Genomic DNA, 21,314 nt, shown 5'->3' on the forward strand with positions numbered 1-21,314 from the left:
TCTGTTCCTGGTGCCCACCTGTGTGCTTCAGTCAGGAAGACGGTTTTGTGGCTGAGAGGGGGTACAGAGGACTGGTAGTCCTGTCTGTACTTCATTCTATTATGCACTAAGCTTGTTCTTGTTTGTTGTTGGCTGTTCAGTTGCTCAGTCGTGTCCAACTCTTTGCGACCCCATGGACTGCAGCACGCCGGGTCTCCCTGTCCATGTCTCTCATGTCCACAGAGTCGGTCAGGCCATACAACCATCTTACCTTCTGTCGCCCCCTTCTCCTCCTGCCTTCAATCTTTCCCAGCATCAGGGTACTAAACATCTATTATGTGCCTGGAACTGTGCTGGGTGGGAGGGGGTACAGGGCAAGAAAGACATAGTCTCTGTCCTCACAGAACATCTAGTTACATTCCAGAATAATAACACAACAAGGGTTAACATCAAGTGGTCTATGCCAGGCACTATTTTAAGCAGTGGATTCATCTATATAACTCCTTTCGTGAGGCTATGAGGTAGTACTGCTATTATTCCCCATCTCCCAGATGAGGAAACAGAACCATTGAGAGGGAAAATATCTTGTCCAAAGTCACACAGCTACCAAATAACAAAGGTGGGGTTTGAAACCAGGCAGACCGCCTTCAGAACCCACAGTCTCAACCCAGCATTATCTAGAATAAAAGGAAGAGGACTGAACACTGCAAGGAGAAGAGTTAGAGGTAGACAAAGAACAGGTCTGCCAAGGGCACTTTGGTGGGCAAGCAAGGAAAGATTTTGCCAACTAGAGACCCTCCCCATGCATTTCTCTAGAGGGAAGGAGGTCAAGCGTGGCCCAAGCTACCCTCTGGGAAGTCAGCCCACTCTATCAGATTTTGTCTCTGTTTTTCTTAGGTTTCCTGTTCTGATTGATTGCTAGAACCCAGAGGCTCAGTCAGCCTAGGGTTAATGCTCTGAGGGGCCCCCTGGAGAAGGGCCTGCTCTCCATGCCAGGGCCCTGGGGAGAGGATGTGACTGAAATCAGCTGGGAATTATTAAGAGTGCTGGCAAGGCAGACTGAGGTGGGGAGGGGTGTGGAGAAGGCCCAGAACCCAGGGCCAGGGTGTGGTAGGTGGCCGGCTAGCAGACTCTGAGCTGAGGGGGCAAACACAGGGTCAGACAAGGAGTGGGAGCTGCTTAGCCCAAAGTGGAGACCCTGGTCTCTAAGTGATCCTCCCTGAGGCTGCAGATGAAGGGAGCAAACATCTGGAGAGAAGGCTCAGACTGGAAATGGAGACTTGAGCTGGTGGGTGGAGGAGGGGGTTGGTTGTCTTTTAAGACCCAGGCTCCTTGGAGAGTTGGTAAACCCTCATCCACACTCTACTTTGCTGTGTGCCCTTCTAGGATTTTCCAAAGCAGCCCAAAGGGGAAGAGAGACCTCAGTAGCACTAAGGGCTAACCTGCTCCCTCCCCCTGACCCCAGTCCTATCCCAGCACCCACCAGCTGTACATTCCCCTCAACAGAAAGGAGCACATAGGACCTGCCTTTGCAAATGCCACGAGCTCTGGAGAGTTTTATCCGCTAAGTGCTTCTTGACCTAGAAACCCAAGAAGGAGTGTGCAGGGGAGTGGCTGCTGTGTGGGTAGGAGGCCCAGCCAAGCTTCCCAAGCTGTTGGCTCAGAGCTGGCACTGAGGCTGCCTTGAGGAAAGGGGGCAGAGAAGCTGGCATGTTGGTGGCAAAGCTGCTGACTTTGGGGGCCCAATTTGGGGAGGAGGGGAAGCCCAGATCCTGCTTGAGCTGAACTAGAGCTTCAGTAAGTTCCACAGAGCCAGGGGGGATGATGGGACATGTCACCAGAGGCTGCTGATAACTAGGAGAGGCTCCACAGAAGACTGGGCTTCCCTGGTGGTTCAGCTGGTAAGTAATCTGCCTGCAACACGGGAGACCTGGGTTTGATCCCTGGGTTGGGAAGATCCCCTGGAGAAGGGAAAGGCTACCTACTCCAATATTCTGGCCTGGAGAATTCCATGGACTATTCCATGGGATCACAAAGAGTCAGACACAACTGAATGACTTTCACAGAAGATTGATCCTGAGCTAGGGTTCCTCTAACTTACTTGGCTAGGGGTCCCCAGGACCTCTGAGCACCTGTGGGACAGGCACTCTTCAGTCCATGCTGAGACCCCCATGACATCTCAGCTGGCCTTGAGAAAACAGTTGGTCAGCAGAAGGAAAAAAACACTTTGGAGAGCCAAAGCCAGAGTGAGCTGGGAGTGAGCTGGGGGAACGTGACTGGAGCTACCTTCAAGGTTCTCAGAAATGTCATCTAGTTGCCTCCTAGCCTGATAGAGGGATTCTCCAGGTTCCGTCTCCTTGAACTCCATTCCCCTACCCCAGGTCTCTCCTTACAGTCCTCCACTGACTCTCCATTCTCCCCAACACTCTCCACCTGCCCATTCTCTCCTGCTACCTCCTTGCGCATGAAGTCTTCCAACATCGATGTTAAGACACAACATCAAAGTGCAAAGTACAAGTTCCCATCCCTGGCCTGTCATCCCCAGAATAGGTGGCCAGGAGCCAGTGGGGTCCCTGTGAGCCCTGTGTGGGCAGGGCAGATATATCCTTACAGGTTTCTCTGCCTCTGCAGAGGGCTGCCAACTTGGGCTACTGCAGGGGAGACAAGTGCGGGGAAGAAGAGGGGCCAGTTGGACAGGGTGGAGCTGCTCAGCTGTACCCCAGCTCCCAAAAGCCTCAGCAGCGAGGGCCATCTGGCCCACTGAGTCACTTACAGAAAAACACATGGGCATGGAGCAGGGTGCCACTGAGCACAGGCTGCAGCAGAAAGCAGATGGGCTCAGGTTCCCCTTCCTTTGCATTCTTCTCCTTCAGCTTCTCACAAAACAACTCTTGCTGGCCCGGATCCTAAGTTCCAGGTAAGCACTGGGCACCAGCAGTAATTGCCAGAACTCTCCAGTATTCTCCATCCCTGGGTCTGTTCTTAGGAATCCCCACTGGCTGCCCATCTGGGAGTCAGAACGGGCTCCGCACTCCCCCTTCCCTATGTCCACATCAATCAACCATTAAGTCACCAACCCTTGCCCATTTCAACTCCTAAACCTCTCTCCTATTTTTCTTGTTTTGTGCCTTTCACTACCACTTCCCTAATCATCAAAAAACCAACAACAGTACCTACCTTTTACTAAAAGCCTCAGATATGCCAGATTCTGAACTCAAAATTTACATGTATTTGCCTCCGTTAATCCTCCCACCAACAACTCTCTGGCAGCTGTCCTCTTATTGACTCCATTTTATAGATGAGAGAAACTGAATCCCAGAGCCGTGAAGTCCCTTGTTCGATGACATACACTTAGTACAGGGCAGAGCTGGGAGTCCAACTTGGGCAGTCTGCTTCGAGAACACAGACACACCCAGACTCACTGTGCTCTGCTGCCCTCTTTCTTTCCTCCCAGCAGCCCCACCTCTCTCTCACCAGCTGCCAGAGTGGTTTCTCCAAAGCCCAGCGCCAACCATGCCGATTTGTCTCCTGGTGCAGTGCCCTATTCTGGCTTTCATTAAAGCATCCACCCATCCCTCCTCACTGCCGTTGTGCTAGCCCAGGCTGCTGGCATCTCTGGCCTCCCAACTTCTCCATTCAGCTATCAGCTGCTTGAGAGCAGGGGCTGGTGTGTCTTGCTCACCAGCAAAGTGCCCCCTAAACACAGATGGCACCAGGAAAACATTCACTGTGTCAATGGATGGAAGAATGGCCTCCTGCCTCCCATCTGATCCCTGCCAGTGCATTCTCCATGCTATTGTCAGAGGAATCTTTCCCGGAACAACCCCGAGCATGTCACTGCTCTGCTCTGAACCCACCCCTGACAAATTTGATCCCCAGATTCTACTTCTAGGAATTTACCCTATCACTACACACACACACACACACACACACACACACATGCAAGGAATGACATCCACACAGATTATTCATTGCAGCCTTGGTTCTAATTGCAAATGATTGGAAATAACCTAAATGTCCATCAGTTAGAGCCTCCATAATTCTTGTGAGATGAGGAAGCACTTTAGCGGCTGACATGAAACAGCCTCCAAGGCATAATTGGTGGAAAAGGAAAGTACAGAAGGGGGGCTGTGATAACATTTATACAAAACAAAAAAGGGAAAATACACAAATATATTTGCTATATATTAACCTATTTGCCTTTAAAATTTTGGACTGTATGAATATATTGTCTACCCCAAAAATGTAAACCTTAGTATTTAAAATATAATCATGTAAACCACAAATAATACAAATTATAAGCAAACAAACAAAACAGAGTCTCCCATCAGTTATACACCCAAATTTGCCCATGCTGCTTCCTCAACCTAAATTGTGCTTCCTCTGCCTTCTAGCTTCCAAATGTCTGCATCTGGGCTGTCCACTATGGTGGTGCATGTGGGTTTTAAGTACTTGCAATGTGACCACTCCAAATTGAGATGTGCTATAAGTTTGCAAATACACACCAGAATTTGAAGATTCAATGTGAAAAAAGTGTTAAATATCTCCACAATTTTCTCTATTGATTACATGTTGATATGATATTTTATTTTTATTGAAGTATAGTTGATTTACAACGTTTCAGATATATAACAAAGTGAATCAGCTTTATATATATATGCCATATATATATAATCATTTTCAGATTCTTTACCATTATAGGTTATCACAAGATATTGAATATACCTTTCTGTACTATACAGTAGGTCTTTTTAATTTATTTTATATATAGTTGTGTGTATCTACTACCACACAATTGCACTCATCTCATACACTAGTAAAGTAATGTCCAAAATTCTCCAAGCCAGGCTTCAGCAATACCCAAACCGTGAACTTCCAGATGTTCAAGTTGGTTTTAGAAAAGGCAGAGGTACCAGAGATCAAATTGCCAACATCCACTGGATTATCAAAAAAGCAAGAGAGTTCCAGAAAAACATCTATTTCTGCTTTATTGACTATGCCAAAGCCTTTGACTGTGTGGATCACAATAAACTGTGGAAAATTCTGAAAGAGATGGGAATACCAGACCACCTTATCTGCCTCTTGAGAAACCTATATGCAGGTCAGAAAGCAACAGATGGAACTGGACATGGAACAACAGACTGGTTCCAAATAGGAAAAGGAGTACGTCAAGGCTGTACATTGTTACCCTGCTTAACTTATATGCAGAGTACATCATGAGAAACGCTGGGCTGGAGGAAGCACAAGGTGGAATCAAGATTGCTGCGAGAAATATCAATAACCTCAGATCTGCAGATGACACCACCCTTATGGCAGAAAGTGAAGAGGAACTAAAGAGCCTCTTGATGAAAGTGAAAGAGCAGAGTGAAAAGTTGGCTTAAATCTCAACATTCAGAAAACTAAGATCATGGCATCCGGTCCCATCACTTCATGGCAAATAGATGAGAAAACAGTGGAAACAGTGGCAGACTTTATTTTGGGGGGCCTCCAGAATCACTGTGGATGGTGACTGCAGCCATGAAATAAAATAGAGGAAAAGAACAGAATGGGAAAGACTAGAGATCTCTTCAAGAAAATTAGAGATACCAGGGGAGCATTTCATGCAAAGATGTGCTCGATAAAGGACAGAAATGGTATGGACCTAACAGATGCAGAAGATATTAAGAAGAGGTGGCAAGAATACACAGAAGAAGTGTGCAAAAAATATCTTCACGACCCAGATAATCACGATGGTGTGATCACTCACCTAGAGCCAGACATCCTGGAATGTGAAGTCAAGTGGGAACAACAGACCGGTTTCAAATAGGAAAAGGAGTACATCAAGGCTGTATATTGTCACCCTGCTTATTGAACTTCTATGCAGAGTACATCATGAGAAATGCTGGACTGGAAGAAACACAAGCTGGAATCAAGATTGCCGGGAGAAATATCAATAACCTCAGATATGCAGATGACACCACCCTTATGGCAGAAAGTGAAGAGGAACTAAAGAGCCTCTTGATGAAAGTGAAAGAGGAGAGTGAAAAAGTTGGCTTAAAGCTCAACATTCAGGAAACAAAGATCATGGCATCAGGTCCCATCACTTCATGGCAAATAGATGGGGAAACAGTGGAAACAGTGTCAGACTTTATTTTTTGGGCTCCAAAATCACTGCAGATGGTGACTGCAGCCATGAAATTAAAAGACGCTTACTCCTTGGAAGAAAAGTTATGACCAACCTAGATAGAATATTCAAAAGCAGAGACATTACTTTGCCGACTAAGGTCCGTCTAGTCAAGGCTCTGGTTTTTCCTGTGGTCATGTATGGATGTGAGAGTTGGACTGTGAAGAAGGCTGAGCACAGAAGAATTGATGCTTTTGAGCTGTGGTGTTGGAGAAAACTCTTGAGAGTCCCTTGGACTGCAAGGAGATCCAACCAGTCCATTCTGAAGGAGATCAGCCCTGGGATTTCTTTGGAAGGAATGATGCTAAAGCTGAAACTCCAGTACTTTGGCCACCTCATGCGAAGAGTTGACTCATTGGAAAAGACTTTGATGCTTGGAGGGATTGGGGGCAGGAGGAGAAGGGGACGGCAGAGGATGAGATGGCTGGATGGCATCATGGACTCGATGGACGTGAGTCTGAGTGAACTCCGGGAGCTGGTGATGGACAGGGAGGCCTGGCTGACATGCTGCAATTCATGGGGTCGCAAACAGTCGGACACAACTGAGCAACTCAACTGAACTGAACTGAACTGCTTGGAAGGAAAGTTATGACCAACCTAGACAGCATATTAAAAAGCAGAGACATTACTTTGTCAACAAAGGTCCGTCTAGTCAAGGCTATGGGTTTTCCAGTGGTCATGTATAGATGTGAGAGTTGGACTATAAAGAAAGCTGAGCACTGAAGAATTGATGCTTTTGAACTGTGGTGTTGGAGAAGACTCTGGAGAGTCCCTTGGACTGCAAGGAGATCCAACCAGTCCATCCTAAAGGAGATCAGTCAGTGTTCATTGGAAGGACTGATGTTGAAGCTGAAACTCCGATACTTGGGCCACCTGATGTGAAGAGCTGACTCATTTGAAAAGACCCTGATGCTGGGAAAGACTGAAGGCAGAAGGAGAAGGAGACGACAGAGGATGGGATGGTTGGATGGCATCACCAACTCAATGGACATGAGTTTCAGTAAATTCTGGGAGTTGGTGATGGACAGGGAGGCCTGATGTGCTACCGTTCATGGGGTCGCAAAGAGTCGGACACGACTGAGAGACTGAACTGAACTGAGTGTGTATCTGTTAATTCCCAATTTATCCCCTCCCTACTTTTCCCTTTGGTAAACACAAGTTTGTTTTGTAAGCCTGTGATTCTGTTCCTGTTATGTAAACATTTGTATCAGTTTTTTTGATTCTGCATATAAGTGAGAGGATATTAGTCTTTGTATGACTTATTTCACTTTTAGGATGATAATCTCTAGGTTCATCCAAGTTGCTGTAAATGGCATTATTTCATTCTTTTGATATGTGTATACGTATCATGTCTTCTTCATCCATTCCTCTGTCGATGGACGTCTAGGTTGCTTCCATGTTTGGCTATTATAAATAGTGCTGCTAGTGGGGTGCATGTATCTTTTTAAATTAGAGATTTCATCTTTTCCTGATATATGCCCAGGAGTGGGATTACCGGGTCATATGGTAGCTCTATTTTTAGTGTTTTAAGGAACTTCCATGCTGTTCTCCATAGTGGTTCCACCCATTTACATTGCCATCAATAGTGTAAGAGCGATACACTATTTTAGATATATTGGTTTAGAGTCCATACATTATTAAAATGAACTTCACCAGCTTCTTTTTTCCTTTTTTAATGCAGTTACCATGCAATTCAGAATCACATATGTGGCTCACCTTTGTGGCTTGCATGCTATTTCTATTGAACAGCGCTAGTCTAAATTCCATCAGCTCTTCCAGGGTACTTTGAAGGCCACCTTTTCTGCAAAGTTCTCTTTGATTCCCTTCTCGGAATCCCTTTTTCTGCTGCCTACCTCACAGTATCACTGAGCACAGGCTAGCAGGCGTCTGTATGTGCCTCACCCATTCAATGGTATGTAAGCCCTCGGGGGAACAGGCCCAGTTGCCTTCCTCTTTGCAGCCTTCAGAGTCTTTGCTGGTCAAGCCCAGAGCTGGGCACAAGCACAGCTCCGCTGGTTCAGCTTAGATGAACTGAAGTGCAACCAGGGTAGGCATGGAGAAGCTGGCAGGACAGCCCCAGAGGTCCACCCAGGACCAAAAGCCCCATAAGCGCAAGCAGCAGAGGCCACTTCTTAATGTCATCTTTCTACCCCACTGCCTCAGGGCCCAACTGTTCAGCCCCCAGCTCCTAGAGAGGCAGAAGGGGCAGGACTATCGCAGAGGAAGCTTGGGGTTTCAGTTGCAGGTGCAGAGACCTAGGGAAAGGGTGCTTATTTGCATAAGTTATGAGTATTAGCCTGTATAGTGGGGATGTTACATAAGCAGGATCTGGAGTCAGAGAGCTGAGTTCAAATTCTAGATCTGCCTTGTGAAAACACTAAAACCATTGAATTGTACACTTTAAATGAATGAATTGTGATGTGTGAATTATACTTCTATAAACTAGTTATATCCATTTATAAGCTGTAGAACCAGGAGCAAATAGCTTCACCTCTCTGTGCCTTAAGTTTTACATTGATAGGAGGAGGTGATAATTTTAGTACCTATCTCCCAGAGCTCCTGTTAGAATTAAATGAGCAAATGCGTGTGAAGTATTTCATGGTATGCCCATAGTAAGTGCTTATTAAATGTCAGCTTCTATTATTCCTGTGTACCAAGCCCTGTGCTAATCTTGTCACATACGGTATTTCATTTGGCTCTCACAACAAGCTCAAATTGGCATGCACGTATTACCAGCTGCATGCAGACATTTAGTCAAGAGGAGCCCTGTGTTGATGGAGGTGTCTATTGGCAGAGCTAGAATTGGACCCCTGGGTTCCTGCCCCTTCCCTCTTTGACATGGCTCTCTGCTCACAGGAATTTGGCCAGCTGTGGGCAGAAATCTCAAGCAGGCCTCTCCTGAATACCAGCGAGGTCTGAGGAGATGTGAGAGGCCTTCCTCTAGGATATGTGTCTTCGTACCTGCGACCAACCCAGCAGGGGACCTCCAGACAGCCCTTAGGACTGGAGGCTGATCTAGGGCTAAGGCAACCATAGGGCAAGAATCATAGCAGCCGTGGCCATCGGGCCATACTGGCTAAGAGCACTCATGTTCTTAGAGCCAATTCTCACTTTGGAATGGTAAGGATTCACCTGGGGTTTCTTGATCACCTATGGGATCCCAGGAGCTGCTCTAGGTGATTCTCTACGTCTTATTTCTGTGAATCCTCACAATGAGGTAGGCATTACTGCCCCAGTTTACAGATATGGAGCAAGAGGCTCAGAAAGGTGATTTACCCATTACAGAGCCAGGAATCAAACCCCATTCATTAACCAACTCATTCATTCATATTTCTTCATTCATTTATTCATCATCTATTAGGTGCTGGGGATACAAATGTGAGTTAGTTTCTGTTATGGGAAAAATGCTGAGGTAGAACTGAGGAGGGAGGAATACAGTGACAGCTGGGAGGTGTGTGTGTGTGTGTGTGTGTGTGTGTGTGTGTGTGTGAAGTGTGTGGTGGGGGGATGCTGGCAGGCAATGAACGTCTCCCAGACAAAGCGTTTGGTGAAGAATAGATATAGTTTCACTGGGGTGCAGAAGTGAAAAGGTGAAGACATTTAGGGGAGGAATGGCTCAGGAAAATTGGGAAGGCCCAGCAAAATGTGGGTGTTTATGGGCGGTGAGATGGCACATGGTGTGGCTGGTGGAGGACATGGGGGCTGATGTGAGATGTGAACCTGCAGCCTGTGCCTTAAAGGTCTTGTGTGACAGCTCAAGGGGTCTGAACTTGATTTGCTGAGCCTGAGGAGCCACTGAGGGTTTTCAGCAAACATGGTGCATTGATTTTATAGGAAGTCCTACAATCCAGTTCAAAGGACTTTCTTCAGGGCTCAGTTGGTAAAAAATCTGCCTGCAATGCAGGAGACCCTGGTTCGATTCTTGGGTGGGGAAGTTCCACTGGAGAAGGGATAGGCTACCCACACGAATATTCTTGGGCTTCCCTTGTGGTTCAGCTGGTAAAGAATCTGCCTGCAATGCAGGAAACCTGGGTTCAATCCCTGGGTTGGGAAGATTCCCTGGAGAAGGGAAAGGCTACCTACTGCAATATTCTGACCTAGAGAATTCCATGGACTATATAGTACTTGGGGTTGCAAAGAGTTGGACACGACTGAGCGACTTTCAGTAGTCACTAGTCACTACAAAACACCCTACTATGAAAGCAGAGCAGAGGGCAGATCTGAGAGGCTGGCCTGGAGACAGGCACCCACACCAAAGGCATCTGGAATAGGTCAGGAAAGAGATGACAGATAAACTCCAGCCATAGCCCTCAGGAACAAAAACTCGGGGACAAATCTCCCAAGACTTGTTAGGTGGTAGATTCAACCGGAATGATTCAGTGCAGTGGATGGATGGGGATTGAGGATGATTGCCAGGCTCTGTCTTGGGCAACTGGGTAGATGAGGTTCCAAGGCCCTGAGGCAGGAACAGAAGAAACAAACATGGGGCAGGTTGCATTGAAGGTCATTTAGTTCTAGAAAGGCTGCATTTGGGGCCCAGCTGTGAGGTCTGGGCTGGAGAAATTTGAGAGCTGTCAGCTGATTTCTAAGATTCTTAGTCTAGTACTTCTCTTTCTACTCCACTCAGCCTGACTCAAATATCTTCTGCAAATGGAAGTTCCCCATGATGCAGGCCATCCTGAGCAGCAGATAAGCCCCCATTGGATCTGGACTCCAAGTGCAGTTCAGCTAGGAGGCAGGGAGGTTTCTATAGGGTTCATACAAATGCAGCAAGACTCAGAGTGGACAGACAGTGGGCTGGACAGAAAGCTAAGAGATTACCTTAGACAGCCTTGTTCCAGGCAGAATTCCCCCTAAACCCGGATTTCCCTGAGTACCCTCCCCCATCCTACTTAGTCAGGGAAGAGCTGAAAGAACTCTGGGTAAGGCAAGGACCAACCGGAATGTGATTTGCATATAATTTGCATAAGACAATCTGTTCTTTGGTAATTTTAAAGTGAAAATGTTATCATCGCTCCCTGGAGGGTCATTGCATGATTTTTCTCTCCTTTGTTCTTCCATATACACAAACTGCCCCAGGTCTGCCCTCTAGGAGGGCCTTTTGTGGAGGAGGGGCCAGAGGGGGCTGGGAGAGGAGGACCCCTCCTCAGTGTCCTCCGGGCTTCCTCCTCAGGAAACCATGCAGACCCAAGTTCTGTTGACCCTTGCTTAGGCCTCTTCAGAGGCCCCCCAGGCCTAGGTTGCTGCCTACCTCCCCCTAACCCCCAGTTGCTGCCCTGCTCTGTGGCTTCCCTTGGGGCCCAAGCAGCTCACAGCACAGGCCTGGCTCAGGGGAGGCTTTCTAATAGGCGGATAATTGCCTCTGTTAATTGCAATTTGATTTCAGCAATCTTTCTGTGAGAGCCTGGAGGCCTCAGCCCCAGATAGGGAGAGAGGGTGCAGGGGCAGAGCCTACAAGCTAGGGTCTCACCTTGAAACTTAGCACCTGCTGGGGGTCCCCTAGACTCTGTTGCTGTGAGGTAGGGGACTGCGGTCTGAGCTGCATCTCACCCCGATGGCCTCATCTCTTCAAGAAGGACACACAGGGGATGGCTTTAACACCACTAGCCCCCAGGGAGCGATTTGATAGTGCTTCTGGAAGGAGTGAGCTGGGGGGTACCCCAGGGTCAGAGCAGGGACCCAAGCAGAATCTGGATGGTTTCCTGCTAGAGCCAAGAGGCTGCTGGAGTTGCTTTATGATCATCCCCATCCCTTAAGGAGCTTCCCTGGTGACTCAGCTGGTAAAGAATCTGCCTGCAATGCAGGAGACCTGGGTTTGATCCTGGGTTGGGAAGATCCCCTGGAGAAAGGAATGGCTACCCTCCCTGGTATTTGTGCCTGGAGAATCCCATGGACAGAGACTGGCAGGCTACATTTCATGGGGTTGCAAAGGGTCAGACACAATTGAGCAACTAACACTGTCACTTTCCATCCCTCAAAATTGTTCCTGGGGCTGCCACCATCTCTTCCTCCTTTCCAGCCAACCCTGTCCTCCTCAGAGCGTGGCTTTTGGAGTCCCACTGCCCAGTGCTCCTAAAACAAGTTCCTTTATTTCTCTCTGCTTCAGTTCCTCGCTTACAAAGTGGGGGAAATAATCGTACATCTGTTGTGTTGTCATGAGGATCAAACAGTCGACATATGCCAAGTTCTGCACCCAGTGCCTGGCATGTTTGAGCTTCTCTATAAAGACAGCTGGATTCTGGTTTTCACTATTATCCACACCTTCAGGCACAATGTTGCTGGTCCTAAGACCTGCAGCCTAAGGCCAGAGGGTCCCTGAGGGCCAACATAGAATCAAGTGAGGAAGCACCCTAAGGTGAAAGTCCCTGGATGGAGCAGGCCCTGAGGTAGGGTTGGGGCTGGGAGAGGGGGTCTTTCAGCCTGAAGTCTCCTGGTCTTTTTAGACACCAGGTGCATGGCTTCCCTGGTGGCTCAGATGGTAAAGAATCCTCCTGCAACGTGGGAGACCCGGGTTCGATCCCTAAGTTGGGAAGATCCCCTAGATAAGAAAATGACAACCTATTCCAGTATTCTTGCCTGGAGAATTCCATGGACAGAGGAGCCTGGCGGGCTACAGTCCATGGGGCCAAAAAGAGTAGGACACAACTGAGCAGGTAACACACACTAGTGGATGTTGGCTGTAATGTGCTCACTTAAAGTTAGTTGGGTTACTTCATCCACTCTCTTCCACCTTTGTCTACCCATCTGAACTAGCCACTCTTCCACCAGAGAAGAGGACTCTTTGGAAGAAGATGTATCCAGGGAAGGGGGAGGTTTGTGAGCCAGGTTGAGTCCTTGGAAATGTACCTGGAGACGGGGAACTGGGCTCAGGTTCCTTTTCCCACATGCTTTGTGGACTGGCCCCCTTCCCTGCCCCCGACTCCACCTCTCCCAGCCTCAGTTTGCCCCTCTGCACTAAGGGAGCTGTTCCATCTCCCACATGGGGTGGCCATGGGGATTAGCCAGAATAACACGTGGCAGCATGTAGGTAGGTGCCTAGTGAATAGCTGTTTCCTCCCTGCCCCCCCCCTTTTTTCACATGTGAGGGGAGCAATTATCTGCCCATGTTTATGCATGTGCTGCATACCTCTGCCCACCCAGTTCCTCAGCGCAGAGGTGGAGGTGTCAGGCCCCTGCCTTCCTTCCCACAGCACACAGGCCTTCTCTGTTGCTGGTGAGGGCATGGCGGGAGGAGAGAGAGGCAGGCAGTGGTTTGGGGCCCAGGGGGAATGTCTCGGCGCCTGCCCACCACTTCTGACCTGCTGTTCTAGGCAGCATGCTAATTAAGCCAGGAGAACCCACAGAACAGAATTACAGGCCCCCTGCCTCAGTCCAGCCCCAAGTGGCCTGGTGTGGAAATGGGCTGCACAGACAGGCCCTTGGCTTGGGGTTTGGGGGTGGGGTAGAGTTGGGCTGAGGCAGCAGCCCAGAAAGGAAACAGAGGAGGGGGTGGCAGAGGTCTAGGAGAGCCTGGCCTGTGAGCAGGGCAGGAACCAGGAGCTGTGAGGAGAAGGCCATGATCTCTGCTTGATCCTGGCCTGTGCTGGGCCTGGTCTGGCCTGGCCCTGCCTGTAAAGAAGGTGTTGACAGAATGATAGGGTGGGAGGTCCTGAGATGGGGGCACTGAAGGGCCAGCATGCTGGGAGGTGACTGCTTGGTACATTGTCCTGGGGCTCCTCGTCTGTACCACTTACTGTTGATTTGTGTGACTGGGGCAAGTCCCTTCACTTCCCTGAACCTCAGTTTCTTCCTCTCTAAAATGAGGCTGGTGACGATGTGTAGTGAAAACACGCAGGGGAAGGAGGCATACTAGATTCAGGAGAGTAATTACCTCTAGGAAGGGCAGGAGGAGGAGCCTGGGACAGGAGAGTACTTAAGGGCCCTTAACTCTATCTGGGTTGTTTCATTCCTAAAACAAGATATGGAATGACGTTAAGATTTGACAAAGCTGAGTGGTGGGTACAGAGGTGTTTGTTAACATTTTTTTCCTTGCGTCTTGCCTGCATGTCTGAAATATTTAATAATAAAACAAATGCCCAGTGACAGCGTTATACACAGGATTCAAAATGTGCTGAACTCCAGGCATCTCTCACAGAAATGGAACTGATGTATTCTAGAAGCCCCACTGCTGATGGCGACCATGAGTCAGAGGTATATGCAAATCCATGCTTTTTAGGTTGAGTAGCAAAAAAACATTCTTCAAATTTACATACACTATTTGTGATATTAATAGGTATGTATAATGGAGGAATAAGGGCTTCCCAGATGGCACTAGTGGTAAAGAACCCGCCTGCCAATGCAGGTCTTGAGATATAATGAGATGTGGGTTTGATCCCTGGGTCAGGAAGATCCCCTGGCAGAGGGCATGGCAACCCACTCCAGTAGTCTGCCCTGGAGAATCCCATGGACAGAGGAGCCTGGCAGGCTACAGTCCATAGGGCCACAAAGTGTCGGGCATGACTGAAGTGACTTAGCACACAATATGTCCATGTGAAGAGTCATCTCATTGGAAAAGACACTGATTCTGGGAAAGATTGAGGGCAGGAGGAGAAGGGGGCAACAGAAGATGAGAGGGTTGGATGGCATCACTGACTCAATGGATGTGAGTTTGAGCAACCTCTGAGAAATGGTGACGGACAGGGAAGCCTGGTGTGCTGCAGTCCATGAAGTCACAAAGAGTTGGACATGACTGAGTGAGCAAACAACAACAACAATATAATATAATATCATATCATATATATATTCCTTTTCAGATTCTTTTCCCTTATATTTTAGTACAAAATATTGAATTTAGTTCCCTGTGCAACACAGCAGGTTGGTGCTTATTATCTCTTTTCTGTATAGTGGTGTGTGTGTGTACGTGCTAAGTCACTCTGGTCATGTCCAATTCTTTGTGACCCCATGAACTATAGCCTGCCAGGCTCCTCAGTCCATGGGATTCTCCAGGCAAGAGTACTATAGTGGGTTGCCATGCCCTCCTCCAGGGGATCTTCCTGACCCAGGGATGGAACCTGAGTCTCTATGTCTACTGCATTGGCAGGCAGATTCTTTACCGCTAGTACCCCCTGGGAAACCCTATATAGCGGTGTATATCTGTTAATTCCAAACTACTAATTTGTCCCTCCCAGGGATAAATTATCCGGATTTATCCTTAAAACCAGACTGCTGGTTTTAGGTTCGATGCATGAGACAGGGTGCTCGGGGCTGCTGCACTGGGATGACCCAGAGGGATGGGATGGGGAGGGAGGTGAGAGAGGGGTTCAGGATGGGGAACACATGTACACCCGTGGTGGATTCATGTCAATGTATGGCAAAACCAATACAATATTGTAAAGTAATTAGCCTCTAATTTAGAAAAAAAAATATATATATATATATAAAAGAAGGTTGAGAAAGAAAGGGATCATCCCCCTATCGTGAGGCTGGGTGAGTTTGTACTTAGAAATCATCCAGTCCATCATTCACTTCTCCATCTGCAGCTTCTATACCTCTGGCCCTGGTGCATGCAGCAAGCTCCTTCTCAAAATTCCTTCCTTGGCTTCTGTGAAGCCTCCTTGTCTTGATTCTCCTCTGACTGCTATGGCTATGTGTTACCCGCCCCCCCCCACACACACACACTCACATACACACACACGTAATTACAGCCTTCTCTGCTTCCTCCTGCTTTCTATTCACCAACTCATGACAGCCTCCCACCCCCACCTTGCCAAGGTCCTGGACTGGGCACACTGTTCTTGTCTTATGACACACTCTACTCCTTCGGCCCCACTGCTTCCTCCTTAATAGAATCTCAAATTTCTCTCCAGCGCCCCTCCTTTGCAAGACTCCAGTCTCACACTCTCAACTATGATGGACATCATGGTTGTCCATCTTCATCTGGGATTGTCTAGCTCCTCAAATTCAACATGTATAAACTAGATTCATCGAGTCGTCCATGTTCTCTCCAGCAGCCAATTTCTTGTCCAGTTTCTGTTTATGGCACCCCTCTTCTCTTAGTTCAATCATCCCAAATCCTTCCGGTTTCTGCTTTCCCCTCCCTCATCCTTCAATCAGTTGACCTCAGTACACAAACTGGTGAGACTTCACAGGTAACAGCTCCTGCTCCCATAGGATTCCCCCCAAATTTTGTCCTCATCACCTGTCTGACCATCTCGGCAGCTGCTTCCCAGGTGGTGCTCCTCCCTCTCCACCTCTCTTCCTGACTCCCCAGTGCCTGTTGGCAAGTTTCAGTTCTTCAACCTGGGAGGCACGATTCCGCTTACTAGACTCCAACTGCCCTTTCTAACCCTGAACCCGTTGCTCAAGCAGGAAACCTTCCTCTCCAGGTGGACCAGTAGCATTTGGCTTTTATTGAGTCCCTGGGGCTCCTCACTGCCCCCTAACTGCCTTGGTCTACATGGGAGACATAAACGCACTTGCCTGCAGGAGCTGGGTAGGAAGAGAATTGAGTGAAGTGAGTTGGAGAGTGGTGGAGTGGTGGAGAGTGAGGAGAACTGGAAAGGGTAAGTCCCCCCTCACACGGTTTACAGGGGGTACATCTCCTCAACCCCCACCATTTGTGCCCATGCAGGAATGAGGGCCCAGTGTTGCCAGATCCTCCAATTTAGCGAAAGAAGCCAGAAATCCAACATTTGAAGGCGAAATATAGAAGTTTCACAATGTTGGCAAATACTTCAGATTCTGTTGTTGTAAAATTTTGTACTGGGCCACAGAAAACAAATCTGTGACTGAATGCTGTTTATGGGTTCCAGGCTTGCAATGTCTGGTCTCTCCTCACACCCATCCCCTGCTTAGAGTACCCTCCCTGCCCCTTGTGCCCCTTGCCCCTCAGTTCTCAAGGCCCAGCTGAAATCCCATCAAGTTGGCCAAGCCCTCCCTGGCCACTTCAGTCCACCCCAGCTTCCTGTGACATTTAACCTTCAACATCATGTCCCTGTGCCCAGCTAGGATGCTTGCAGAGGCAGCTGAGCGAGGAGGTTAGGGGTTAGAGGTGTGGGACTCTAATTTGGCTGCCTCGATTTGAATACCTGGAGAAGGCAATGGCCTCCCACGCCAGTGCTCCTGCCTGGAAAATCCCATAGACGGAGGAGCCTGGTAGGCTGTAGTCCATGGGATCACTAAGAGTCGGACACGACTGAGCGCCTTCACTTTCACTTTTCACTTTCATGCATTGGAGAAGGAAATGGCAACCCATTCCAGTATTCTTGCCTGGAGGATCCCAGGGACGGGGGAGCCTGGTGGGCTGCCGTCTCTGGGATGGCACAGAGTCGGACACGACTGAAGCGACTTAGCAGCAGCAGATTTGAATAACAGGCTTCCACGTTGGCTCAAACACTAGAGGTGTGGATCAGGAAGATTCCCCTGGAGGGGCACATGGCAACACACTCCAGTATTTTTGCCTGAAAAATCCCATGGACAGAGAACCCTGGCAGGCTACAGTCCACAGGGTCACAAAGAGTCAGACATGACTGAGTGACTAACACTTTATCTACTTATTAGCTGTGTGATCTTAGGCAAATTTTCTGCCTTCTCTGTGACCCAGTTTCTCTCTCATGGGGTTGTTATAAGGATTAAATGGGATAAGCCATAAAAAGCACTTGGAATAATACCTGGTTTATATAATAAACACTCAGTAAATGTTAGCTGTTCTTATCATGACTGCTTGGGGTCATTCACTGGCCGTGTATATGCTCAGATTGTGCCTGTTGAACGATAAGCTCAGAGAGGGCAGGAAGCATGTCTTATAGCTTCTGTACGCTTCCTCATCTGCACCCCCCCACCACCCCAAAACAATCCCTTAACACCTAGTCCACACAGCCAGATACACAATCAATGCTTGGGGAAATGTTGGTTGTAACAGATTGAATTCAATCAGAAAATATATATTGTAGATGAACTCTGTGTCAGGCACGATGCTAGGTGTCAGCAGCAAGACTTAGGGGCACCAACACTCACCGTGGGGTTAGGCGCCCCAGGTTGCTGCCTCCTAGGAGCCTGAGCACCTGGCAACTACTTCACCTTCCTGACCTTTATTTTAGCATCTTTGATATTACGAACACCCACCAAGTGATGTTGTTGGAGGCACTGGGGGTGAGGTATGAGTGTCAAGTCTCAACCTCAGTAGCCATTTTCTTTGAGATTCAAATGAAAGTATTCAAGTGTGGGTTCTTGGAAGAAGAGTGCATCTCTCCTGATGGGAGTCTGGCAGGTTGGCCTCCTCTCACAGTGCCCTCTGACTCTGAGCCTGTAGAAGTTCATCTATAGGTTACCTCCTTACCCCCAGGTGTCATCTCCAGACCTCATTCTCAAAGAACACACTCCCCCCAGGGGTGAGGGTGAGGAAGCAGACTAGACTAGATCAGATGAAGGGGCTTACCTCATAGCTAACTTTCAACTGAGTTTTAGACACTGCCCTTTCAAAAGTTCTTGATTGATTTTTATCATCTAAGTAAGCGCTCCTGATGGAATTACTCTCCAGTCCTCGCTCCTTCGCAACCCATAGCAACTCAAAAAATATATTCACAAAATATATTATACTTTGTACCACCCATATGTATATAGGAGTTCCCTGGTGATACAGTGGTTAAGAATCTGCCTGCCAATGAAGGGGACACAGGTTCAATCCCTGGTCCAGGAAGATTCCACATGCCTAGGGGCAAATAAGCCAGTGCACCCCAGCTACCGAGCCCATGCTCTGGAGCCCACATGGCACAGCAAGAGAAGCCACCACAGTGAGAAGCCTGAGCACCACAAACCAGAGTAGTCCCTACTCGCTGCAGCTAAAGAAATCACACACACAGTAATGAAGACCCTGCATAGCCAAAAATAAATAAATAATAACAGTCAAAAATATTCATTCCTTTCCTTTCCCTTCATTATGTGATGTAATTCGACTTTCTCAGCCCCTGTTCCGATACAGCCCCAAACTCAGCATGCTATAATCAACGCTGGACCAGTTCACTTTCATCCTTTCTCTTTGCCCTCTAGAGGAAGGTGGCAATATATTTATCCTCCTCGCATACTCTATGTGAATGTTGCCTCACTCCCTTGGACACTAGAAGTATCTATAGGCATTGCGTTCGAAGGATCTTTTTCATCTGTTGCATGCTTACATGTCTGTGTGAGAGAGAGAAAGACGCATCTAGCACAATGTGGCACTGTGAGCAGTGTCAAAATATGGTGGCCACCCTTCCCCCATCGCACGCTTCACATTCTGAGGCCTCAGAGAGGCGAGAGATGCCATCCACCCCACCCAAGACCTCAGTCCAAAGGGGAAGAGCCAGACACACTCACCTATGCTTCGGTGGAGATCTTTACCAAGTGTTGGCTACAGAAGCAGAGAGGAGGAGGAATGTGGTATGACCTGGGGCTAGCATGAAGTGCTGGCACAGAAGGTGCCATTTGAGCTGTGTGTCTGAGGGTTCCTGGGCCAAGGGCGAGAGGTATCAGGTGGCTCACAGTGCCCAAGCAGTGTGGGTATGAGGAAGAGGACTGGGAGGTGACAGAGTTGGGACCAGACTGTTACTGGACTGGAAAGCCGAGGGAAAGAATTTGGACTTCATCCTGTAGGCAGGAACGAGCCCTCAGAGGTTTTATAAGCAGAGGAGTAACCTGATCAGAGCTGTGTTTAAGGAAGATTAATTAAAAATCATGTCTAGTGTGTTTAATTCCTAGCTAGCCCTGGGCTTTGGAAGAGACAGGAGAGGAGGACAACAAGGCCCCAATGAACAGGCACTTCACAAAATTCTGTCCAATAAACATATAAAAAGATGTCCAGTGCTACTGAGATGCAAATTAAAGCAACAATGAGATACCATATTTGGCCTATCAAATTAGCAGGGATTAAAAACACTTGATGCTGTGGAGGGTTTTTGTGAGACCATCCTTAGTGCCCACTGTGGGGAGGAGGGGTTGGGGCGACAGCCACAAATCTCTCTGACCTTTCGGAAGGGCGGTTGGATAAGAAATACAAGAAGCTTGTTAAAAGTGCACGTTGTGTGACCCAGAAATTCCACTTCTACGTATTTATTATCCTAAAGAAATCATTGTTGATGGGAGCAAAAATGTTTGCCCGAAAGTGCCCCCACCCCATGTGTTACTGATAAAAGCCTGTTACTGGATCGAATGGGAAAACTGATGGCAGCCTCTGATGCTAGACTTCAACATTTCTGAATCCTCAAAGGCTGCAGGTGGGAGAGAAAACCATAATTTCTTTTTTTAAACTGCCCATGGGGTGTTGCCAAAGTCTCTAAAGGGAGCCGTTGAAATTTTCCCTGGGGGCAGACGATGCCTTTGTTCCTTTCAGGAGCCTCAAACAGACCTCTTGGTCATGCAGATGCACCTCAAGTACCTATTCATTGTCTTAGGAGGCCCTGACACCAAATGCGGATGCTCTAAGCAGCGCTGGTAGCCATTCTGTTTAATAATGTAAAACGCCGGCCTTGCCTTGGGCTGGGCGGCATCTTTGTAGAATCTCTTGTGATGGTAAACGATTTCAGCTTCCTTTGGCCAGGCTTTGAAATAGGTAGGGGGCAGGTGGGTTGGGGGTTGGTGACGCTTGGGTCTGAGGAGGATAGGGTCCCAGCAAAACGTGGCGGCAGCCTGGGTTAAAGACCCAACCACCAGCAGTGATCCCTGGGAAAGGGCAAAGACTCAGAGCCTTGAGGATGCTACCAATTGGAATTTCCCTATGCCAATGTGATCCCAAGAGAGCATTTCAAGTGGTACATGGAGGGAAAAGAAGTTTGATACTTGCTTAGGGTGAAGTTTAAATTTTAAAAGGCAGTGGTGGAGCACTGATAGAAAGATCCATGTTAGAGGAAATACTAGGATAAGTGAAATATGAATACAGCAAGTCTTCAAGGTGGTTGCAATTCGCTAAAGTTTGGGGAAAGCTATTCTGCGTGTCTTGAAGTCACTGGTAAAGTTGGTCAACTGTGAGAGTGAAAGCAGCTCTTTTGCCCCTTTCCTGTTTACCCACCTCTGTCCCCCTCTAACCTTAAGAACCTAATTATAGAAATGAGATCACTAGGCAATTTAACCTAACTCCTGACTTATGCTCTCCTGAATGCACATTATGTCTTGCCTAACCTGTTGATTGTTTTCCTAGATCTACCCACAACAGCCCCCTAAG

The sequence above is a fragment of the Ovis canadensis genome, chromosome X (genome assembly GCF_042477335.2).
Source record: "Ovis canadensis isolate MfBH-ARS-UI-01 breed Bighorn chromosome X, ARS-UI_OviCan_v2, whole genome shotgun sequence".
Lineage (NCBI taxonomy): Eukaryota > Metazoa > Chordata > Mammalia > Artiodactyla > Bovidae > Ovis > Ovis canadensis.